General features: G+C 41.6%; 1 long non-coding RNA gene across 1 annotated transcript; it reads left to right on the forward strand.

The window, feature by feature from the left end:
* On the forward strand, positions 1 to 26,566 carry LOC120097906 (uncharacterized). Its single transcript, XR_010059485.1, has 3 exons — positions 1 to 144; positions 20,904 to 21,087; positions 26,404 to 26,566. It is a non-coding gene; the product is annotated as an uncharacterized LOC120097906 (long non-coding RNA).

Genomic DNA, 26,566 nt, shown 5'->3' on the forward strand with positions numbered 1-26,566 from the left:
AACTTCATCCCAGCTGCCTGCAAATCAGCATTTTGCTAGCAGCCTTCAGATGAAGATGTAGAACTCTCAGCTCCTCCTGCACCATGCCTGCCTAGATGTTGCCATGTACCCACCTTGATGATAATGGACTGAACCTCTGAACCTGTAAGTCAGCCCCAATTAAATGTTGTCTTTATAAGAGTTGCCTTGGTCATGGTGTCTGTTCACAGCAGTAAAACCCCAACTAAGACACCATCTCTTCAGCCCCAATAGTGGGTTTAAAACAATGCCATATCATTTGATTCTGGGCTACCTAGTATTATTATTCTTTAAATCTTCATGGCACTGGTAATGTATAGCAGTTGCCATCATGATTGGGTTTCCAACTGAGGAAATAAGTGTCTATTCTAGAGTGATGGGACCAGAGAATAAGCCACATTGAATTCGTGTTCTATGTCACACTTCGCTTTCTCAAGTCTTTTCTACCTTTCTACTTTTTTCTTGTTCCACAAATATTTATTAGTTTTTTATGACAAATGAGGTTCCAGAAATTTATTTATACTACTGTGCTAGGGGCCAGATGATAGAGATATATTGTAAGTAGACATTTCTGTCAAAGTATAAGAAATGGGACGTGGTTTCATACCAATTTGGCAAATACACGGAGGTGGGCATAGACACCGTAATTGACTGAATGTGTTATGTCAGTCAGCCGTCATGGGATTTGAGGTGTTTATTATTGAGTTATACTTTACTTTCAGCTTTTCGATATTATTGTTGTTCATAATGTCAAGGACGAACAAATTCTTCATAACAAATGGTTGACACTTTCAATCTTTGTCTCTTTTTTTCTTTTCTTCCTTATTTTTTTTTGGTTTGGCAGCATAGACTTTTAAAACTTTTATTACTATCCCAAGCTACCTTTGGTACATCACAAATAAAATACAAATCAAGTAGATAAAATAGATCCCCGTTCTTTTTGTTTTTCCCCATGGCTATTTGTCTCTTTATTTTGACCTATTGTGAGGCAGGGCCTTGCAGTAGTGGGAGTATGTGATAGAGAAGTTTCATAATTTGTACCCCAGTCTTTAGATTGGTGCTGACTGCATAGAAGGTGGATCCCTTACTCCAGTCAGTCAGTCCTTTTGGGGAACACCAGCACCTGGGTGAAGAGACGTATCCCTCAGTGAACTCATAGGTCAATGTTTCTCAATCTGTAGGTTGCAGATTCTTCTTTTTTTTAATTTAGAGAATACTTTATTAGTTTTTGTAATCAAACCCACGTATATAAGACCTTACATATTTAATACAGTGTGTTACCCCTGTACAAATGGAAAAAACTTAAGTTCAACATTTCTAGACCAATATGGCTGTTAATTTCTGTACAGTGCCAACTCAACACAGTAAACGGGGATACTTTTTTCCAAAGTTGACAGCACAGGTAAAGTTTCAAAAAATTCAAATTATATATCTGTATATATATATTTATATTTATATAAAAAGACCAATAATAGCAGTGTGTTATGCATCAACAGCAGCAACAGCTTTTCCAGGTTCTGCAGTCATCTGAACAAAACTGTAGAGACATCCAGCATACTCCATTAAAAAAAAAAAAGTAAAAAAACAAAACCCGAGAAAACAGCACAGTTCTGTTACTCTTGTGGTACCTGGCACCATTTTTTTTTAAATTAGCTTCTCAATCATCATCTGGAAAGAAAACATTCTGAGGAACATCATTAAAAACAGCTCTGATAAAGCATGGTCACTACTACGTATCATAAAGCAGGTACAAGCTATTTTACACCCACAGAGGTATGATACAGTACTGTCCTACATCTATAATACTAGAGGATACAATTTAAAAGGCATTATTTGAGACTTGATTCTACTTTTCCAGCAGAGGGCCCAAAGGATGGTGTGACACAGCTTTGTAAAGAAACATACTCTAGACAGGATTTCCTTTCACTAGTGGCACAGTTCTAAGGATTCATTCTCTCCATGAATGTCAACTAAAACCGTTATTAAAAAAATGAAATATCCCTAGAACAAAACCGTATAACCACCGGATTCACATGAAGATAACCTAGTGGAGACAAGCTGGACCTCACCTTACCAACAAGCTATCAAATCTGTTATGTTTAAACAGTGAGACCTCCAAGGAAGGAGATGCCAAGTAGTGCTTCAAAGCTTCAGACCACAATCAAAAACAGCATCCTTTTCAACAGAAGCAGAAGCTCATCTGAATATGCTCAAGGATGCTGACATCAACATTTAATCATCTCCTCACTCATCCAGGAAGAGGGGGAGATCAGTTACTACTGTACTTTATTGTGTTCAACCAAATCACCATGTTACAAAAATAGCAAGCTGCCATAATAAAAAATAAGGCTCCTCTATCCAGCACCAGATAGCATCATTTTACTTTCAAGCCTAGAAATTGCACACTTGTATATAAACCAAGCGAAGAATGAGGATTGAGAGTTCATCTTGGTGGATTTTTCCTTTGATGAATATGAAGTGTCCTTCCTTATCTTTTTTGATGACTTTTAATTGAAAATTGATTTTATTTGATATTAGAATGGCTACTCCAGCTTGCTTCTTCTGACCATTTGCTTGGAAAGTTGTTTTCCAGCCTTTCACTCTGAGGTAGTGTCTGTCTTTGTCTCTGAGGTGTGTTTCCTGCAGGCAGCAAAATGCAGGGTCCTCATTGCGTATCCAGTTTGTTAATCTATGTCTTTTTATTGGGGAGTTGAGGCCATTGATGTTGAGAGATATTAAGGAATAGTGATTATTGCTTCCTGTTATATTCATATTTGGATGTGAGGTTATGTTTGTGTGCTTTCATTCTCTTTGTTTTGTTGCCAAGACGATTAGTTTCTTGCTTCTTCTAGGGTATAGCTTGTCTCCTTATGTTGGGCTTTACCCTTTATTATCCTTTGTAGTGCTGGATTTGTAGAAAGATATTGTGTAAATTTGGTTTTGTCATGGAATATCTTGGTTTCTCCATCTATGTTAATTGAGAGTTTTGCAGGATACAGTAACCTGGGCTGGCATTTGTGTTCTCTTAGGGTCTGTATGACATCTGTCCAGGATCTTCTGGCCTTCATAGTTTCTGGCAAAAAGTCTGGTGTGATTCTGATAGGTCTGCCTTTATATGTTACTTGACCTTTTTCCCTTACTGCTTTTAATATTCTTTCTTTATTTTGTGCGTTTGGTGTTTTGACAATTATGTGACGGGAGGTGTTTCTTTTCTGGTCCAATCTATTTGGAGTTCTGTAGGCTTCTTGTATGCCTATGGGTATCTCTTTTTTTAGGTTAGGGAAGTTTTCTTCTATGATTTTGTTGAAGATATTTACTGGTCCTTTGAGCTGGGAGTCTTCACTCTCTTCTATATCTATTATCCTTAGGTTTGATCTTCTCATTGAGTCCTGGATTTCCTGTATGTTTTGGACCAGTAGCTTTTTCCGCTTTACATTATCTTTGACAGTTGAGTCAATGATTTCTATGGAATCTTCTGCTCCTGAGATTCTCTCTTCCATCTCTTGTATTCTGTTGGTGAAGCTTGTATCTACAGCTCCTTGTCTTTTCTTTTGATTTTCTATGTCCAGGGATGTTTCCATGTGTTCTTTCTTGATTGCTTCTATTTCCATTTTTAATTCCTTCAACTGTTTGATTGTGTTTTCCTGGAATTCTTTCAGGGATTTTTGCGATTCCTCTCTGTAGGCTTCTACTTGTTCTCTAAGGGAGTTCTTTATGTCTTTCTTGAAGTCCTCCAGCATCATGATCAAATATGATTTTGAAACTAGATCTTGCTTTTCTGGTGTGTTTGGATATTCTGTGTTTGCTTTGGTGGGAGAATTGGGCTCCGATGATGCCATGTAGTCTTGGTTTCTGTTGCTTGGGTTCCTGCGCTTGCCTCTCGCCATCAGATTATCTCTAGTGTTACTTTGTTCTGCTATTTCTGACAGTGGCTAGACTGTCCTATAAGCCTGTGTGTCAGGAGTGCTGTAGACCTGTTTTCCTGTTTTCTTTCAGCCAGTTATGGGGACAGAGTGTTCTGCTTTCGGGCGTGTAGTTTTCCTCTCTACAGGTCTTCAGCTGTTCCTGTGGGCCTGTGTCTTGAGTTCACCAGGCAGGTTTCTTGCAGGGGAAAAGTTGGTCCTACCTGTGGTTCCAAGGCTCAAGTTTGCTCGTGGGGTACTGCCTAAGTCCTCTCCGCGGCGACAGCAGCCGGGAAGATCTGCGCCGCTCTTTCCGGGAGCCTCCGTGCACCAGGGTTCCAGATGACGTTTGGTGTTTTCTTCTGGCGTCTGGATGTGCACAGAGTGCAGTCTCCTCTGGTTTCCCAGGCGTGTCTGCCTCTCTGAAGGTTTAGCTCTCCCTCCCACGGGATTTGGGTGCAGAGAACTGTTTATCCGGTCTGTTTCCTTCAGGTTCCAGCGGTGTCTCAGGCGCAGGGATCCTGCCGCTCCTGGGCCCTCCCCTACGGGAACCCAGAGGCCTTATACAGTTGCCTCTTGGGCCAGGGATGTGGGCAGGGGTGGGCAGTGTTTGTGGTCTCCTCTGCTCTGCAGCCTCAGGAGTGCCCACCTGATCAGGCGGTGAGGTCTCTCTCCCACGGGGTTTGGGAGCAGAGAGCTACTGCGGGCCGGGATCCGCGGGTGTCGATCCCCGTTCTTTAATAGTGTTGAAGAAAGTGTGTCTATAGAAACAAGATTGTCAGGTGTCATACAAATGAGAGCAAGTAGATATCTATTATCTCCTTGGCCAGTCTTAGAACTATGGAGGTAGACTGCCTGTGCTGGGGAGATGGCTCGGTGGGTAGAGCACTTGCTACCCAAGTGTAAGGACCTAAGTTCAATGCCCACAGTGCATTAAAGCTTGACAGTAGTGGCTACCTGTAATTCTAACACTCCTATAATGAGTTGTGGGTGGAGACAGGGTATGCCCTGCAAGGTCCTTGGTAATTAGCCTATCATGTGCAACAGTGAACGAGAGACCCTGTCTCAAACAAAATAGGAGATAAGGACCCACATTCAGGGTTGTTTTGACTTCCACACATTATCATAGTGTGTGCGTGTCTCTGCATTTACAAGCAGTTTAAAAAAGACAGAGACTACCAGTATCATTTTTAAAAGGATTTATATTTGTTATTTGAAACTGTGGGGGGTGGGGTCATGGGAGGTAGGGGTGGGAGGCTGCTCTCCTGTGAGTGCAGTGCCTTCCAAGTCCAGAAGAGGGTGATAGACACTCTTGGAGCTGGACTTTCAGGTTGTTATGAGTCATTTGACCGGGGTGCTGGGAACTGAACTTGGGTTCCTCTCCAATGCCCTTAATTTCCAAATCACTTCTCTAGCTCCAGAGTGTTAATTGGGTAAATGATATCTATTAAAGTTTTGGTCTATCTTTGTTAGAACTATGGAGATAAGAATGTAATCGATCAGGTCCTCACAGTGCATATAAGGTTTAGCATGATAAATAGGGATCTGCTATTCCAACACTCTAGTGATGAGATGTACTGGGCTTTGTTTGTTTGTTTGTTTCTTTACCAGTTATACCCATGACTAATCTGTGCTTTACACATAGTTATTAAAAGAAAAATATAGCACTCAACTCTCTCGTAAGGTGGTATTGACTTAGCCAGGGTCATGGTCCTATAGAGTTTAGAAGTCTTATACCTACATGTGTTCTTTGATGTTTTATAAGTTTCTCAATGAAAAGCAAGGACCAAAGATTGAGGAAGAGAAGACTCAGAAAAGATTGATGACTGGCTGTCAAACAGGAGTGAAAGACAGAGCTTCTGTTGCTATGGGGATTCTGGCAGGGGCTTATGGTAGGGGGTCTCAAAAAGACTGGTTAAGTTATCTAGCATTTCAAGAGTGCAGTTATGGGACAGAGAAGGAAGATGAGAAGAATGGACAGAGTGGGGGAGGGAGGGAGGACAGAGAGGGTTTACACTTGCATACTTGCATCTTATATTTTAAAGATTAGAGCTGTGTTTACTGAGGATTCAAATTAAATAGATTTTTTTCTACTAATTAACTCTGACTGCCAGTTTTTGTTTTCTCTTTATTGGCTCAGAGGCCTCTCTTGCAGTGACTGGTGGTTTACTTCAGAGGCTTCAGCGTGCTTGTCTGGGCTCCTCTGGACCTTAATGGACCAGGTTCTTGTGATTAATTATAGGCAGGCAAGGCTAGAGATGTGAAGCCTGGGGCAGAGATTTCCAGGTGTCTTCCTTTCTTTATTCATTTTATTACTTGTCTGGGGGATACTTGGGATTGAATTTAGGGCCTTGCACATACTAAGTAAGAGCTCTACCACTGAGCTACATCCCCAGGCCTCTTTGATTATTTTCAGAAAGATGTTGCCCAGAGTGACTTGGTGCTCAGCCTATGCTGAGCTTATGATTCTCTTGTCTCAACCTCAGAGATAGCTGAAATTGCAAGACTATACCACTAGGTTTGGCAAGGGACTCTTGTTTGGAATGCTGCTCATGGTTCTGGAGTATCTAGCCTCAGCAGGAACCAGCTAAGCAAACTAGCTAGTATTGTTGTTACTTTGGAGAATAACAGATCTGGAGGTTCTTCATATAAGTTTGGGTGGCTTACCATCTATCTTAGCTTTAAGGTCTCTTGTTCTTCTAGGGTTGCAGTTATAACCCCTTGGGTGGGGGTCAAGATATCTTTTCACAGGGGTCTAATACCAGATATCCTGAATATTAGATATTTACATTATTATTCATAACTGGCAAAATTACAGTTATGAATTAGCAATAAAATAATTTTGTAGCTGGGAGTCACCATAACATGAGGAACTTTACTAAAGGGTCATAGCATTGGGAAGGTTGAGAACCATTGTACTAAAGGTTCTTCATTCCACACATTCAGTTTACTATTAGAGGAAAAATAAATACACTTTAGATGGATCTTGCAGTATTTCTTCCTGGTGGCCAGCACCAGCATATTGAGAAATGACAATTTGAGATGCTGTCTATCATGCAATTCATCTTTTGTTCCTTATACTGTAAGAACATGTCAGCAGTCTCTGTTTAAGTCCAAACTATTCTTACAGGATAAGCCCTGATTTTTAAGAGACACAGTTGAGAAGAAAGTGCTCCCTTCAAGGAAGGTAGAAAACTATTTGTCTGTAGGTAAGTAGATTGGTCAGACAGAAGAGAGAAGGTGCTTTTAAGTTCCTAAGTCACACAGTTATTAAAAGCACAAAATGCAACTAAAATCACTTCTCTGGTTGTGGGCAGAAATACAGCCATCCCTGAACTGTATTGTTTTCTTAATCCTTGTGTGTTGATATAGTATTGGATTTTCAGAAGACCTAATTACACAGGTAGTTCAATCTGTTCTCAAATATCATCTATGAACTTACTTTAATGTTTTGTTTTTTTCCTAATGGGTGTCTTGTTTCTCTGGCAGCATCCTGTTGAAGACACCACATGTCACCTAGTTATGTGATTTCAGTCTCTTCCCAATCTGGGATAATTTCCCAGCATCCCCTGGTCTTTCCTGAGCTTGGTAGTTCTAAGGATTGGTCAGATAGTTTGTAGAGTTTTACTCTGGCTTTGTCTCTCTGACATTTATCATGATTAAATCCAAGTTATGATCAAATTATCTACACAAACTCACTCTTAGCTCTCTGCTTCCTGGAGATGCCTGTTTATTTTAATCTCATCACTGAAATTCTTACAGGTCCTTACATTTTCATGTTACTTTCCTCCTAGGACTCACTTTAGTTTTTTGGTTGTTTTTTTTTTTTTTTGGTTCTTTTTTTCGGAGCTGGGGACCGAACCCAGGGCCTTGCACTTCCTAGGTAAGCGCTCTACCACTGAGCTAAATCCCCAGCCCCTTGGTTGTTTTTTTAAATGTGAAAATCGATGAGAATATCTTTTCTGTGCACGCAGTACCTTGAATTTTCAAAGTGTAGGGGTCAGAAAGAAAAAAAAACTGGTCATAAGGGGGACACATTTCACAAGTCAAGCGATGCAGTAAAGTATTAAACAGATCTCATGTCACTAGAGTCAACCCCGTCAGCAACTGTTAGAGGTTGATATGGTAACGGCAGGTCAAGAAGTTGCTTTCTCTGCTTAGAAATGATTTTCCAAATGTTGTAGGCCATCAATAAGCTGTCTGATAATGTTCTCCAAAGAGTTTTCAATATAAAACTCAAAAAATTTAATGGGAGAGCCATCATTAATCCAAATCATGCTCTGCCTCATGGACAAGGTACCATTTCTTTATTATGAAATAACCTGAGTTTAACTGAAGTGCTTTTCTTCAGTGCTTATCTTCCAGTTCAGCATCCAAATACGTATCACAGGCTAGGTCAGCATCCTAGATGCCAATGGTTTCCAGTGACGAAAGTGAAATAAGAGGATAAATTTTGATTTTGGAAGAACCCATAATCTATTTGCAGACAATAGCTCAGAGACTCAAGGTAGAATATGCCCCTCTCTGATGGAGAAGTCAGGAAGCACAGATTAGTTTTATGAGAGCTCTCTCAGTGCCTTACAATATAATTTCTTTTTGAGATGCAGCCACATAGAGAATTGTTAGTGTGTCAAAAAAACCTAAGGAAAGACCTTGTGAATCTTGGGAATTGTAGAAACTTTGGGTAATGTGGGTATTTATTTACTGTTTGTGTCTTAATGATCCCTGGTCAAGACAGGATGAAAAATTACAAAACAACTTTAAAGAAAGATGTTCTGTGTGTTTATGTGTAGGAGAAATGTAGTGGCTAGGTTTGTGAGTCAACTTGACACAAACTGGCGTTATCACTGAGAAAGAAATCTTCCCTTGAGGAAATGTCTCCATGAGATCCAGCTGTAAGGCATTTTCTCAATTAGTGATCAAGGGTTGGAGGGCCTATTGTGGGTGGTACCATCCCTGGGCTGGTGGTAGTCCTTGGTTCTATAAGAAAGCACAGCCAGAATACAGCAAATAGATAGGCGAATGCCAGCAGCAAACCACTGAACTGAGAACAGGACCCCCGTTGAAGGAATCAGAGAAAGGAGTGGAAGAGCTTGAAGGAGCTCAAGACCCCGTATGAACAACAATGACAACCAACCAGAACTTCCAGGGACTGAGCCACTACCCAAAGACTATACATGAACTGACCCTGGACTCTGACCTCATAAGTAGCAATGAATATCCTAGTAAGATCACCAGTGGAAGGGGAAGCCCTTGGTCCTGCCAAGACTGAACCCCCAGTGAACGTGATTGTTGGAGAGAAGGCGGTAATGGGGGGAGGATGGGGAGGGGAACACCCATAAAGAAGGGGGGAGGGGTTAGGGGGATGTTGGCCCGGAAACCGGGAAGGGGAACAACAATTGAAATGTAAATAAGAAATATTCATTAATAAAGATAAAAAAATTAAAAAAAATAAAAATAAAAATGAGTTACACCACAAAAAAAAAGCAAGCTGAGCCAGCCAGGGGAAGCAAGCCAGTAAGTAACATCCCTCCATGGCCTCTGCATCAGCTCCTGCTTCCTGACCTGCTTGAGTTCCAGTCCTGACTTCCTTTCATGATGAACAGCAGTGTGAAATGTAAGCTTAAATCCTTTCCTCCCCAACTTGCTTCTTTGTCATGATGTTTTGTGTAGGAAGACAGGAAGGGAGCAAGGGGATGAGGAGAGAGGAGGAATAGAGGGTAGGAGGGGGAAAAAGGAGGTAGGAGAGGGGAGGAGAGGAAAAGAGAGGGGAGAGGAGGGAGAGCTCTTATAGCCAGAAGAAGTCTCAGATCCCCTGATGCTAAAGTTGTAGTACAGGTGACTCTGAAATGCTTGCCCTGGGCACTAGGACCTGAACTGAAGTCCTTCAAAAGTAAGTGCTTTGGGTTATTTGGGGGTCTATTTACTGTTTGTGTCTTAATGATACCTGGAAAAATTACAAACAACTTTAAAGAAAGATTGTGTGTGTGTGTGTGTGTGTGTGTGTGCGCGCGCGCGTGCATGCAGTATACATTCTTAACTGCTAAGTTGTCTTTTCCACTCTATTGATTTTGTTGTTGTTTGGTTTTATCATTCAGAGAAATAAAAAAAGATACCACAACTCTATTTATCTCCTTCCTCTCATCCAGTCTCTCTGGTTTTCTTGGGAAATGAAGCATCCAGGAGGCTATAGTTAACCTTGAGAATGATCACCCTACTTGGGTCAAGAGAATGTGTGCAGAAATGCTTATGGCATTTTTTGCAGAGTTCAAGTGTTAATCACAAAGATGCTGATTTTTGACTTCTTGATCTTTGACTACATGCATCTGATGATGCATTACAGCAGGGTAGTCGTGGCCCTAGTCCCCTGACTGAGCTCAGTCTTCTTTCCTCCTCTGTCATGGCCACAGATCTGCTTTGTGCTTTATCCTTATAGAGCTAGATAATAAGAAATAGCACCCCAGCTGCGTGTCAGCAAGTTCACAGCATTTCAAAGCAAGCCTATCTCAAGCCTCCTATGTGAAATCTGGGCAATTCCCACACACTGAGCTTGCTTGTCAGACATGTTTACAGTTACTGTATTTCTTCCTCCCCTTCTCTGCTTGCTTGACACTTCCTAATTGCAAACCGTGTAACACTTGCCCTTGGTTTGTTCGATGGCAATTTTTAACCTATATGCCAGGAGACAAAGATACACAGCCAGACTCTTGACATTTCTTTGCTTTGCTCTTTAGTATTCCAAGGCAGCCTGTCAAAGGTATACACTCACATAAGCCATACGTGCAGCTGACATGTGATGGATTCTGAAAATAGAGGCCTTTCCCAATGCACTCTTGACAGATTGAAGTTTTCAAAACTTGTGAACAATTACCATTTGTATGATGTCAAAAAGCTTTGCCTACAGGTTGCACTAAGGTGAAAAAACCCATGGGCTTTAACATATTATATAAGCTACATATACATATTTAACATTATATTTATGTATAAATATTCATAAATAAGCATATTATGTTTATGTCCAAAAATGTGTATGTATCTGTGCTTAACATTTGTGCTATCTTTGTTTTTCATCTCTGAAATTTTATTGTTTTGTGTATAATTTAGTGTTGAGAGTTTAGTTAGTAGCCTAGGGTTGGTGAGAGGCCAGCTGGGATCATGGGTTCTTTTCCTTTGTCAACATAAGTATTACAGAGAAACACTTCAGAGCAATGTGAAAGTAAAGTTTACTGGCAATATTTGAAGACATTTTGATGAGAAGGGGCACCAGAACTGGAAGATCAGTGGATGTAAGTAGGGCCAGGTTTTTCTTGGGTTTGATTAATTCCTTCCAGGAGAACCCCCTTTTCACTTCCATTGATCTTAAGATGTTTTTGTGGTCCTCTTGGTGTTGGTATTGTGTCTTCCATTCCTGTTATTAATCACAGAAACATCTGCAATAGATCTTCTCTCTTGGGTCATGGGTATGGAAATGATTGGAACAGATATGTCTCTAACCCTCCTTCTGTTTATGGTATAGCAAAGAAAGAGAACTGTACTTCAGGAAAAGGGAAATGCCATACTTCCAGGGAAATGGACACTTAATACCAGGGAAGGAGGTATTCCCTTCCCTTCCCCCATTTCTTAGGGCCCATAGCCTTATGAAAATGTAGTCCATTCTTTTGTGTAGCTCATTTCTTACCCCTCCTCTCCTGCCCCTGGCCTGCAGGGCTACAAACCTGTTAGAATACAATAGATGTACTTAGTCCATGTGCACACAGTAGGTGTACTTCATCCATGTATGGTGCCTCCCAGGCAAGTAGAGAAGAGGAAAGTTGGAAATAAAATAACTGCTCAGTACATGTTAGAATATCAAGGCAGTAGTGACTCTGATGGGATGTTCTGGTCAAATAGGACGACAAAAGCAAGTTTAGACCATTTTCTTCATGGTAGAGTTGGCTTGTCTCCTATATCCTAATTAGATAGGACTAGAAACCTGATCATTAAAAAGGGAATGATTTAAAAAATAATCAAACAATTGTTTGTTTGCTTGTTGGGGGAATGTGCATTGGTGTGCATATGCCAAGACATGTGTTTGGAGGTCAGAAGACACTTTGCATACATTGGTTTTCTCCTTATTCCATGTATGGGTCCCAGCATCAAACATAGGTCCTTAGGCTTGGTTCCAATCACCATAACTTGCTGGGCCATTTCCCTGCCCTCAAGATGAACGATTTAATAAAATGTCATCTTCACAACTGAAGTAGTTGAGTCGATATTTCATCAGATACTGTTTCTCTGCCTTCTTTATTTCCTCCTTTCCTGTCTTCCTCTTCGTGTTTATTTTCAGTTGAAGAGTGAGGACTATTTCAGTCTCAAGTAAAGGGACTGATGAGCTTTCTTTGAGTATGAATCTTTTCCTTTGGGGATGGATCTTCAGAGCTGCTTCTGGTCATTGTCCATTGTTACTGATCCAGAGTCTGGCCAACACCTTTGAAAGTGAATGGGTCCCTACCAGTATGCTGTTCATTTTATTGATAGATGGAAGATTCCCAGTTGCAGGAAAAAGGTATTAGAGCCCTGATTAATTTCTGAAGAGCCGAACAGGCAACCCAGGGATTCAAGGCAACCCGGCACATATGTGCCAACTGTACCCTGAGGCTCCTTTGTCTTGTTATAGCTTTCTTAGATAACAGAGTTACAAATTTACCTCTCTGCAAGAAAACCTCATTCTTAGGTCAAGGTTTTATAAAGTGCAGCCATGTTCTTTTTCTTAAAAAAAAAATCAGGTAATGGGAACATCATTTACCCTAACTATGCTCTAGAAATTAAGGAAAGCTACAGGTATTCCTGTGTTCTTTTCCACATATTTCCCTTTCTTGATAAACATCAACATGTAATATTCCTATGCTGGATCACAAACTCATTATATCCTCACATAACCTTAATTCAAGCCCAACACTACATATTTTGAATTAACTGAATTTGCTCCAACAGGAAGTCCTACCCTACCATGGAACAGATGGAGCCTTCCTGGCAGCACGATCACAGGAGAGGAGAGAAGGAAAGTAAGAAGGAGCTGATCATGGAGGGAAAGAGGGAGAGAGAGGTGGGGAGGGAGGGAGGGAGAGAGAGAGGGAGAGAGAGAGAGAGAGAGAGAGAGAGAGAGAGAGAGAGAGAGAGATTGGGAGTCAGCGAAAATGAGAGTGAGAAAGGTCATTCTCACTTGCCTGAAAAATGCAGGGTGCCTTTAAGTGTTCTTCAACAAAAAAATGAAGTCTTGTTTTCAGAGCTTGGTCCTTGTCTTAGTTAGGGTCTTATTGCTGTGAACAGACACTATGACCAATGTAAGGTTTATAAAGGACAACATTTAATTGGGGCTGGCTTATAGGTTCAGAGGTTCAGTCCATTATCATCTGGGACTGAATGGCAATGGGAGCATGGCAGCATCACAGCATCCAGGCAGGCATGGTGCAGGAGGAGCTGAGTTCTACATCTTCACCCAAAGGAAGCCAGGAGCAGACTGAGCATCCTCAGGCAGCTAGGAGGAGGGTCTCCAAGCCCACCCCCACAGTGACACACTTCCTCCAACAAGGCCACACCTTCTAATAGTGCCAGTCCCGGGGCCAAGCATATGCAAACCATCACAGTCCTGTTGACAGGACTATTGCAGAAGTTTACACAATGCAGCTTTTAAAAATATACTCATTTGTAAAAGGGCAGATGGAGTATTCTGCAATAACTCCCCAGATGAATCTGATGACCTGTGCACTTTTATAACTTCCTGCCCTGTGATTCACTGTGATGGTAATAAATGGTAGTATTAATCTTAATGCTGGGTCTAAGCTTGTGTGATACACAGAAGGGATGTCTCAGCCCTTTCCAAGCCTGGATGTTGAGTAGGGAGATGCTTTTGTGTGCTTGGGACCTTTCCTTTGAGTTTCCATGTCATTCATAGTTTTTCTGACATCTTTCCGTGGTAATGATTCTAAAAATGGTAAGATTCTTTAAAAATCACTTAAGGAAAGAATTGTTTAAGGGAATCAAAGTGGGTTTTGCTCCTTGCTTTCTCCCCATATGTTGAGTTTTCTCCTGGAAGTTCCCTCGTATGTTAAGTGGTTTCTATATATCTTCATGCTAAGAGTGACTTTAGAAACTGAGGCATTGCTCCACTCCAACCTCCCCTGACCCAATGATAGTGGTTCATCAATGACTGAAACATTCTTCAGTGTCAATGAGATTTAAAGATACTTCCTTAGGCACTTCTTCACCCTGTGATAACCGTTAAAAAGGATGTTCTCTGCTTACACCCAGGCAGGAGTGAAGCCAGCTCCAGGAACAGCTAGCAGCTACTCTAAGAGCACAAATATACAGCTTACCCAAAATTAGATTGTGAAACACTGGTACAGACCCAAACAATGGACAGTGGGAAACAAGACCCTGCCAGAACACTCAGGCAAACTTCCTGAAATCAAAATACCTATATCCCTGGACCTTCAGGATCACAGAGGAGCAGAATTTTGACTAAGTTTATAGGTTTTGAAGATAGCCTGGTGAGGGTGGGACCCTAATGGGGTTGTTCAAAAGTGACCATGTTGTTTGAGGTGAGTCTTTCACCCTATGTGCCATGTGGAATCCAGTTTGGTTTTAATGTAAGTTTTAGTTAGCAACTTACAGACAGTCCTTTGAAAAAAATCTGTACTAAACTGGGGTTGCCTGTGCCTGTAATATTGACACTTGGGAAACTGAGGTAGGAGAAATACCACTTAAGGTAGCCTGGCTGCATAGATGAGACCTGTTTAAATTTTAGAAAAAGGAAAAAGAGAAAGAGAATGAGAACAGGAGCAAGAGTAGGGTGGGGATAGACAGAGAGACAAAGAGAGATAGAGAGACAGAAGAAGACACAAAGAGACAGAGAGAGAAAGAGATAGAGTCAGAGAGATAGAGTAAGACAGAGAGACATAAAGATACATACAGAGAGACAAAGAATAATAGGATTTTTATAGTTAGGCTTCAGCCCTCCTTCCTGACACCTAACCTAGAGTTTATCTCGAGGCATTCATTCTATGTGTAAATTAGAACATGCACCAGAGGGAAGAAAAGAAATCTCATATGTTAAACAGAAGACATGAGCCAGAAATTCACTGTCACCTGTGGTAGATTTGGTATAGGAAGATGATTGCTAATTAATGGAGGCTGGGGACCAGGCTCTGTGGTAGAATATTTGCCTAGCATGACCAGTGCCCTAAATGCTAGCCCTAGTGCTGATAATAAATGTGAGTGTGTCCAGGAATAAGGGGTGGTGGTAGTAGTGGGGTGGGGTGCTTTCAGAGTTATTAGTGTGTGAGCCTTCACAGTTCAAGATGAAGATGTACGAAGGTAGGGCAAGAAGTTCCCTTCCTCGTCAAAGACTAGAAGAAGTTTCATGTGGTAAATACTAGTTATAAATAAGTAATAAAAAAACTCCGAGTGGAAAGGTACATATCTGGAATCCTACGCTCCTGTTCCAACTGTCAAAGGCATCTCTCTGGTTTAATTTTAAAATTCATTAAAAGTACTGTTTCCTTAGCTTAAGCCCTACCATCTGGAATAAAGTTCATTCCGGCATAGAATAAAATGGAAAGTTTTTATTACCACCAAGGTGAGTTGAGGGTGTCTAACTCTAGACTGTCATTCTAAAGAAAAAGAAAAGAAAAAGTGAGTGATAAATATTTTCGCGGTAAGGCAGTTATTTTCAAGTCTGGCATTTAAAGTCCCCAGTGCAAACTTCCTCAAATTTAATTTTACTTTATAATTAAAGTGCTGCATACATTTGTTAAAATATCCTAGGCAAGAAGCATTCTCTCACAAGTTCCCTAAATATGCAAGGGGGCTGGGAGTTTAAAGATTAAAGTCTTAACCTATACCTAGATGGGACTAGCTATTCTTTATGTCTGGATTTGGAGCACCTGGGGAAAGCATCTAAAAGGGCTGGTCACAGAGAACTTACATCAGAATTAACTAGAGTGACTTCTTTCTCTCATGAGGGTCGAGACTAGTGGAATTACTTCTGTTCTAATAAGAAGGACAACACAGATAAGTTACAAGCAGCGAAACTGTAGTTACAAAAAGAAAACCCACCAGAGAGCTGATGTCTGAGATAAACTTTAATGAGCTATAACTGGGGATAAATCTCCCTAGAGTGAAGAGATGTACTTCACTTCTGTGGGCTTGAGAGGGCTTAAACAAAGAGATGGTGAGGGGAAGCCAGAGGGATTCCAAATAAGCCTTGGGTGGCTATGTTTGGGGCTGATAAGGTAAATTAGAGCTGTGAGGATCCCAAGACACAGAGTATGTGCTCATTAACTCTCTATTCCCCATTGTCCATTAAGGAGTGAGTATGGGCATCATTCCAATTCTGGAGCAGTAGGACAGCTGGCACTGAACCTTTAAAAAGATGCTGTGGGCATCTTACTAGAGAAGGACAATGAGAACATAATGAACAGTGTCATGTGACAAATTTAGTGGATGAGCTATGACTAGGTTCTTTAAAGGATACAACTCAAAGCTGAAAGAGGACAAGAGTTGAGGTTAAAAATAAGCCTATGTATCTACTGGAAACTGTTGAATATACCACATACTTGGGCCAAAGAACATTGAGGAATTAAGCATCATCCCTATTGGCTAGTGTTCATAGTGCTGCAAGGTGCTATATATACTACTGAAGGGAGAAGGTAATTATCAGTCTTACCTAGCTATAAACCCTGCAACAACCACTGGCCAGACAAGAAGACTCCACTGGGGTACTAGTGGCACAAATGTTATAGAAGTAACAAATGACTATCTAATTGTGTCTAAGGCCTGCTTTATGAGATAGAACTCATACATGACAGTGTTAACAGGGCTAAGGTCCTATGACTAGATCCAACATAGAACCCAATACTTTTATATCTATCTATCTATCTATCTATCTATCTATCTATCTATCTATCTATCTATCTATCTATCCATCTATCTATCTATCCATCCACACAATAATATATATATATATATATATATATATATATATATATATTTGCAGACCTCATAAGAAAAGCTGGTTTCATAGATAACAGTTAACATAGAGTTCCTCAACTGGCCAATATGCTGAGAATAAGAGTCTATAGAGTGCTCAGTCCTAAATCAGATATTCATATTGTCCCCCTCATTCAAAGGCTTAAGGATCTTTGCAGAAGACATAGAAGAAAGATTCTAAGAGCCAAATGTTGTGGAAAGCTTCAAGGAAGCAGTGGGTCCTGGGTATGATAGACTGACAGTACATTTGAACTTGCAGCATCTGTAATAGCACACATAAAACCTGTGCAAGTTGAAGCCAGACAAAATCAGAGCATGGAGTGGAAAAAGATTGGCATAAAAATCCCACCATCAGCTTAGGCTGTCTTGGCATTTGATAGATGCCGAGGGAAGACAGTAAGTTTTGTTTAATGATATGACCCCTGGATGGTGGACCATACTCCAAGACAGGCTCCTCTCCCAAGGGTATTAAGCAGCAGTCTAGACTCAGTAGAAGAAGAAGGAAAAATTCAAAGCTGGGTAGGTAGCAAGGTGAGGGTGTGTATGAAACAGCTGAGGAGTGCGGCGAAGATGATCAAAACACACCATATGAAATTCTAAAAGAATGAATAAAAATAGTACTTATGAAAGAGTTTTCTAACACCTGCTCCAGATCCAGATGGCTTCATGAGTTAATTCTAAAAATTTTTGGGAAAAGTATTAGCAATATTTTATAAATTCTTTCCAAGTACAGAGAAGGAAAAAAACTACCTTCCAGATTGTATTATGAAGCCATCATAATAATGCCAAAATATGCAGAAACATTAAAAAAACCAAATAACTTATAGACCACCATTCCTCTTAAGCATTCATACAAAAGTTCTTTTTTTTCTTGTAGATTCATTTCTGTTTTTAAATCAGGCTTGTATGAGTCTGTGTGTGGTATGACCACATGAGTGCAGATGCCTGTGGAGGTCTGAAGTAGATGTCAGACTCCCTAGAGTTGGAGTTTTAGGTGGTTTTGAGCTACCCCGTCTAGGAACCAAACTCAAGCTTTCTGCAGGCTCAGCAGTGGTTCTTAAGTGCTGGGCTATTTCCCCAGTCCCATGCATACAGAAGCTCTTAATAAGCTATTAGTAAATTAGAACTTACAATATAGAACACTTGATGGTCAAATAGAATTTATCTTCACAGAACAATGTTACTTTCATGTTAAAAAATCAGACAGTATATATCACTAAGTGAACATAGCAAAGAAAAAATATGACTGCTTCAGTAGAGGATGAAGTGGTTTGTAAAGCTTCATTTATTTATGAAATTAAATATAGCCTAGAGGGGTTTGGGGGGAGAGGAAAGGAAAGGGGAAAGAATAAATTAGTTATATTTTAATTTTAAAATTATATAAAAGCTTAAAAATACTAACAAGTAAATGCCCAACAGAAACAAACAAACCAAAATAATAGGCAGTGACTACTACAACATAAAATTCTTTCCTTCAAATATCAAGGACAAGACAAAGATATTGCTCTCACCTCTGGGATTAAACATTACATTAGAACTGCAAGACATTGAATAAGAGACAGCATAAAATTGGGAGAAGAGGAAATAAAACCATTTATATTTGTAGATTATATGAAGTATGTCTATATAATAGGGTGCAATGGGTCTGCACAGTGACATGCTGAGATAAAGCACTGTGACCAAAGCAAGTCACGAAGGAAAGAATTTATCTGGGGTTATAATTTCTGAGGAATAAGAGTCCTTTATGACAAGGTAGCAAGGCTGCAGCAGGGATTAGGCATGGCAGCAGGAGTAGGAAGCTAAGAGACACATTGTTTTTTTTAAACTACAAACATGAAGTAGAGAGACTGATCTGGAGGTGGGACAAGGCTATAAATTCTTAAAGCTTGCTGGCAACAAAGTGCTTCTGGCAGCAAACAGCATCAACAAGTGGCACCAAGTGCTCAAATTCCTCAATGCATGGAGGGGGGATTCTTCATTCAAATCACCATGGCTAATATTTAGTGTGACTATAAAATAGGATACAAAAGTAATTTCATTTCTATATACTAACCTTGAATTTTCTATGTATCTGAGGCACTTTGAACTTCTGATGCTTCTCAGTCACCTTCTGCATGCTGTTCTGAGGGGTTATATACTGCTGGGGGTAAATCCGAGGGCTTTGTACATTCTAGACAAGCACACAACCATCTGAGCTACATCCCCAGAGCAAGCCTAGAGGCCTGAAGTTTGGCATTGTATTTTCCTGGGATCAGTGTCCATGTCATTAGGACTGTGTTCCCTTTATAAGTGTGAGAGAGGATCATCTCTTGGCTTCAAGGATCTGGTGGCTTCAGTACTACTTGGCTTACAACCTTGCTGCTCCAGTCTTCACTGCCAGTTTCCTCAACCCTGTCTCTACTCTGTCTTCATATACCTTCTCTGGGCTTGAGCCTGAATTTTGTAAAGAATTGATTGCATACAGAGATCATTATAATAACCCAGGAAACAATTTAATTACACCTACAATATTTTGTTTTCCTTTGTCATATAAGATGACTTCTGAAGCTTCCAAGAATTAAAATTTGGTGTCATTTCAAGCATTATCCATGTTGTAACAACTACAGGATGTGTAAAATGCCCTACTAAGAGCAGGAAGCATTTGTCAAAATTATAAGGGTGTAAGGGCAAAGCATGAAACTCAATTTTACTTCTACATTTTACCAGTGTATAACTTGGAAATGAAATGCAGTTTTCAGTAACATTAAGAATTAAATATCTATGATTTAAGCCAATGTATTCATGATTTTTTTAGACCAAAGCATTATAAAATACTGTTGAGAATAATTAAAGCCCTTATAAAAGGAGAGTTGCATCATATTCCTAGGCAATAAGACCCAAACATTGTTACAAAACAGATTCAGTCTTGATCAACTGCTCAGCTCTTAGGAGATTCACAAGGAGAGTCTATAATATGTGAGGAAGCGAAGTTAATGTAGCCTTTCAATAGAACAGGAGTTCAGTACCCATGTCAGATGATTCACAATTACCTGTTACTCTATCTAGAGGGGATTCAATGTCCTTTTATGGCCTCCACAAAACCTTCACTCACTTCCAGAAACCCACACATATACATGTGATTATAAGTAAAATGATTTTTTTAAAAGTGTTCTAGCTTTAAAGGTGTAATGATCAACTTAAAGAATTTGGATAAAGATTTATGAGAAGATTAAAGTAACCGGAAAGAACAGGGCAGAAACTTCTGCCAGCCAGGGTAAGGTGAGACACAGAGAGGGAGTTTGAGACTGGCCACAAGGAGGATAGGGTCTGAGAAGACACCATTGGAAGAAACATCTGAAGCATTTAACTGTAAGCATCATGGGAATGGGGCTGGGAGATAGCCAGATTAGCATAGGGGGTTAAGGTAGGTCATTAAATTGCCCAGTCTTGAGAAAAAGCTTGGAATAAATCTTGGTTTCTCTGTGTGGTTACTGGGGGCTAGCAAAGGCAAATAAATACAACCACTGGATTAACTCACTGTTTATATGTATATTAAAATAATTCATTTTACACAACTTGAGTCTGTTTTCTCCTTTCACCATATGATTCCTATAAACTGAATTTGGGTCATGAAGATTGATGGTAGGAGTCCCACATTTAAAAAAAAGACACCCAAGTATGAAGGGAATATCAGGAAAGGAAGATCAGAGGGAACTCAAGGAATGAGATAAGGTCATGGGTGAAAATAGCCTGTGGAAAGCCACGATAGCATTCGCCATCACAAGATGGCACTGGCTTCCGCTGTACCAGCCCGACCTCTTTTCAGGAAACAAGCTGTGTGCGCATGTGCAAGAGTGTGTTCGTGCCAAGTCTTTGCCCACCCCGAGGCGTGCCAGTGAAATCATGGGTAAGCAACCAATCAGGTGTGGACGCGCCATGCTAGGGTTTTATAAGCAGCGCCTTTCTGGGCCCCAGGTCTCTCCTCTTCAAGATGCAATAAACGATTTGCTGCAGAAGGATCCTGGTGTCCGCATGCATTCTTGCTGGCAAGACGATAGTGCAGGACATTTGGTGCCGAAACCCGGGACAAATGCCTCACCATCGCCGGCGCCGAGGAGACCCTCCACTTGAGGAAAGGATTCAGAACTGCAGGACGAAGGTAGGCTCTGAGAGGCATGTTTGGTCTTGATCTCTCTCATCTCTCTCCCCCATTAGAAGGCACAGTGGAAGCTCTCATCCTTGTTTTAACAGCGTTCATTCTTTTTCTTTTGGTTTCATTTTGTTTCCATCGGTGGTCATGTTAGTTGATTTTGCGGCTGCCGCTAGGCACAGTCAGACGGACATAGATAAGTCACTGTGCCTCTCCTATATTTAAGCTTCTCCTGTAGATAAGGAGCAGTATGGGAGCTTCACATTCAGTGATCACAGCACTGCAGTCTGTCTTAAAGCAGTGCAAGCTAAAAGTCTCTACAAAAACCTTGGAATGTTTTGTTAAAGAGGTTGATCGCGTAGCACCTTGGTACGCGTGTTCAGGGTCATTGACCCTCGCCTCCTGGGAGAAATTAAGGGGAGACTTAGGGAACAACAGAATGGGAAATTAAAAGTGGGGACCATGGCATTATGGAAACTGGTGAGATTGTGCCTAGAAGGTGAGAAATGCCGCCCAACAGTAATAGCAGGACAGGGAGCATTAGAGGAGTTACAGGACCAGCATGTCAGAAACAGAGCGAGGTGAAAGATTAGAAACTTTAAGAAGGAAAGGTGCACCTAAGAAAAGAGGCCCTTCCAAGGACCTTGGATCCGAGGAAGCGAGAGATAGGGGAAAGGACGCCCTGGAAGAGAAACAGGGAAAGGAGGAGAAAACCCTGAAAAAGAAAAGCCTTTATCCGGTAAAGGAGTTAGAGGCTTTGGGGCTTGATAGTTCAGAAACAGACGAGCTTAGCCCCTCTGAGGAAGAGGATTTAGAAGATGAGGCAGCTCACTATGAAGAAGAAAGATACCACCCAGATGAACGACGAGCTAATAGCTTGGGTAAAAAACAGAAGAAAGTGGGAGGTGGAAACCATGCGGTTTCCCGGCCTATAGGCCCCAGTGCCCCTCCACCTTATATGGAAAGATTTTACTCAGATTCCTTCCTCACTAGAGATGAACAGAAAAAGATACGGCAGGCATTTCCGGTGTTTAAGGCTGCCGATGGAGGCCGTGTTCACACACCAGTAGAATATATTCAAATTAAGGAACTTGCCGAGTCGGTCCGTAATTACGGAGTTAGTGCCAATTTTACTATTTCTTAAGTCGAGAGGCTTGCCACTCTGGCCATGACTCCAGGAGACTGGCAGACAACAGTGAAGGCTGCGCTCCCTAATATGGGGCAATATATGGAATGGAAAGCCTTGTGGTATGACGCCTCTCAGGCGCAGGCCAAAGTCAATGCCACTGCTGAAGGTGATCAAAGAAATTGGACACTTGATCTGCTGACAGGACAAGGGCAGTATGCCAATAATCAAACAAATTACAACTGGGGAGCATACGCTCAAATCTCCGCTGCCGCCATTAAGGCGTGGAAGGCACTTTCCAGGAAGGGAGAGTCTGGGGGGGGGGACACGTAACAAAAATTATACAAGGCCCCCAGGAGCCATTCTCAGACTTTGTGGCTAGGGTGACAGAGGCAGCAGGCAGGATCTTTGGAGACCCTGAACAAGCAATGCCTTTAGTAGAACAGTTGGTCTATGAGCAAGCCACACAGGAATGCAGAGCAGCCATTACGCCTAGAAAGAACAAAGGGTTACAGGACTGGCTGAGAGTTTGCCGAGAACTTGGAGGCCCGCTTACTAATGCCGGCCTCGCAGCTGCTATCCTACAGGGCCAGAAGCGCTCAGGTACAGGTGATCGCAAGGTCTGCTATAACTGTGGCAAACCAGGACATTTAAAAAGGGAGTGCCAGGCTCTCACAAAGAGGAGAGCACCAGGACTGTGTACTAAGTGTGGGAAAGGCTATCATTGGGCCAGTGAGTGTCGCTCAGTTAGAGATATCAGAGGCAGGCTTATTCATCCCGGACCTCCCCAGGCGGAAGGAGGCGAAAACACTCCAAAAACCGGGTATCCAGGCCCCAAGTCTCAGGGCCCCAAAACATATGGAACCCCAGCTCACAGCAAACGGACACCACGGTCCGCAGAGCTACAAAAAGCTCAGCAGGAGTGGACCTCCGTTCCACCACCCAATTCATGCTAATGCCACAGATGGGTGTGCAACCTTTTCCCACCGACTACAAAGGACCCCTACCCGTGGGAAGTGTCGGCCTTATTTTGGGTCAATCCTCCTTAACCTTAAAGGGACTTATTGTTCACCCTGGAATAATAGATCAAGATTACTCGGGAGAACTTCACGATCTCTGCTCCTGCCCTCAAGGCGTTTTTTCCATCTCCTCAGGTGACAGGATTTCTCAGTTGATTATCCTTCCAAGTTTACATGATCATTTTCTTTCTTCCGGGGTCCCTAGAGTCACCGCGAGGCTTGGCTCTTCCGGGACTGATTCTGCCTATTTAATAATGGACCTTAATTCCAGACCCTCTTTAGAGTTGAATATAGAAGGGAAAACTTTTACGGGAATTTTAGATACAGGGGCTGATAAAAGTATTATCTCCTCCAGCTGGTGGCCTAAGGCATGGCCTGTCATTCAATCATCCCATTCCTTACAAGGACTAGGGTATGAGGCCAGCCCCACTATCAGCTCACGCTCCTTGATCTGGCATGCTCCAGAAGGCCAATCAGGAAGGTTCATTCCTTATGTCCTCCCTCTTCCTGTTAACCTTTGGGGGAGGGATATCTTACAGGGTCTAGGACTAACATTGACCAATGAGTATTCTCAATGAGCTGTTGAGATTATGAAGAGAATGGGTTACAAGGAAGGGAAGGGATTAGGAAGAAAAGAACAAGGAAGATTAGAACCGGTCCCACAAGAAGGTAAGGTAGGAAGGCAGGGCCTGGGTTTTTCCTAGGGGCCATTGAGGTTTCTATGCCTATACCCTGACTCACGGAGGAAGCCATATGGGTTCTTCAATGGCCTCTATCCTCTGAAAAATTGGAAGCTGCCACTAAATTGGTTAATGAACAATTACAGTTTGGTCATTTAGAACCCTCTATTTCACCATGGAATACTCCTATTTCTGTGATAAAGAAAAAATCAGGAAAGTGGAGACTTCTCCATGATTTGAGAGCCATTAATGCACAGATGCATTTATTTGGCTCGATCCAACGAGGCCTACCCTTGCTCTCCGCCTTACCTAAACAATGGAAGATAATAATTATAGATATTAAGGATTGTTTCTTTTCCATCCCCTTGTGCCCACAAGACAGACAGAGGTTTGCATTTACTATACCAGCTATTAATCATCTTGAACCTGATAAAAGATTTCAGTGAAAGGTTCTGCCTCAAGACATGGCCAATAGCCCCATTGTGTGCCAACTATATGTGCAACTAGCCCTTGAACTTATAAGGAAGCAATTTCCATCTTTGCTTTTGATCCATTACATGGACGACATTCTCATGTGCCATAGAGATTTAACAACCTTACAGACCTCATATCCAATCTTAATCAAAACATTGGGGCAATGGGGACTACCAGTCACTACAGAAAAGGTTCAAATTGCAGAAGTTGGCTTATTTCTGGGATCGGTCATTTATCCTGAAGAAATAGTTCCTCGGAAATTAGAGATTTGTAGAGATCATTTACATACCTTAAATGATTTCCAAAAATTATTGGGAGATATAAATTGGCTGAGACTGTTCTTAAAGATTCCCTCTGCTAAGTTGAAACCTTTATTTGATATTTTGGAAGGGATCTCTCATATCTCCTCTCCGAGAGCATTGACGCCAGCCACAAAACAGGCCTTACAAGTTGTAGAAAGTGCCTTACAGGATGCTCAATTACAGCGCATTGATGAAACCAAGCCCTTTGATTTATGTGTTTTCAAAACTATACAATTACCAACAGCTGTCTTGTGGCAAAATGGGCCTTTATTGTGGATCCATCCCAATGCATCTCCTGCTAAGATTATTGACTGGTATCCTGATGTGGTTGCTCAGCTTGCACTCCGCGGGTTGAAGGCAGCTATTACTCATTTTGGGGAAGAACCCAAGATTCTGGTAGTACCATACACAGCTATTCAGGTTCAAACATTAGCTGCTACCTCAAATGCTTGGGCAGTGTTAGTTACTTCCTTTGCTGGACAGATTCATAATCATTATCCAAAACACCTGATCCTGCAATTTGCCTTAAGCCAAGCCATTGTGTTCCCACACATAATGTCTCAGGAACCACTTGTTGATGGGGCTGTAGTGTATACAGACAGGTCAAAAACTGGTGTAGGTGCTTATGTGGTCAATAATAAGGTAGTATCTAAGCAATATAATGAAACCTCACCCCAAGTTGTGGAATGTTTAATGGTGCTGGAGGTCCTTGAGGCCTTCCCGGGCCTGCTTAACATTGTATCAGATTCCTCCTATGTGGTTAATGCGGTTAAGGTTCTTGAGGTGGCTGGATTAATTAGGCCTTCCAGCAAACTTGCTCAAATTTTTCAGCAAATTCAATCCACCCTTCTTGGCAGGAGATCCCCTGTATTTATAACACATATTAGAGCTCACTCGGGCCTTCCTGGTCCAATGTCCCGCGGAAATGACCTAGCAGACCAAGCTACAAGAGTGATTGGAGTTGCCTTGTCCCACCAATTAGATGTAGCAAAAGAATTTCACAGACAATTTCATGTGACGGCTGAAACTTTACGCCGCCGATTTGCTCTGACTAGAAAAGAAGCTAGGGAGACAGTTACCCAATGTCAAAATTGTTGTCAATTCTTGCCTGTACCCTATGTGGGAGTTAATCCTCGGGGAATCCGACCGCTGCAGGTCTGGCAAATGGATGTTACTCATATCCCTTCCTTTGGAAGACTTCAGTATCTACATGTTTCTATTGATACATGCTCTGGCATCATGTTTGCTACACCTCTAACAGGGGAAAAGGCCTCACATGTAATTCAACATTGTCTTGAGGCATGGAGTGCTTGGGGTAAACCCAAACTCCTTAAGACAGACAATGGACCAGCTTATACTTCTCAAAAATTTCAACAATTCTGCCGCCAGATGGATGTGACTCATCTGACTGGTCTCCCGTATAATCCTCAAGGGCAGGGCATTGTAGAACATGCCCATCGCACTCTCAAATCCTATTTAATTAAACAAAAACGGGGAGTCGAGGAGGCTCTACCCTCAGTACCAAGAGTAGCTGTTTCCATGGCACTCTTCACCCTTAATTTTTTAAATCTTGATGCCCAAGGCCATACTGTGGCCGAACGTCACTGTTCAGAGCCTGATAGACCAAAAGAGATGGTAAAATGGAAAGATGTTCTGACTGGTCTTGGAAAGGCCCGGATCCTATATTAATAAGATCCAGGGATGCTGTTTGTGTTTTCCTACAGCAAGAAGACAATCTGTTCTGGCTACCGGAATGACTGACACGAAGAATTCTGACACCTGGAGATGACTCCCGGATGGACCCCTTGGAAACTACCCCTAGCCCTCGCAATGCCTCTTTGGATATGGGTTCCTAGTATATTGGGAGAATACAGATGGGCAATTTTG

Source organism: Rattus norvegicus, chromosome 17, assembly GCF_036323735.1.
Source record: "Rattus norvegicus strain BN/NHsdMcwi chromosome 17, GRCr8, whole genome shotgun sequence".
Lineage (NCBI taxonomy): Eukaryota > Metazoa > Chordata > Mammalia > Rodentia > Muridae > Rattus > Rattus norvegicus.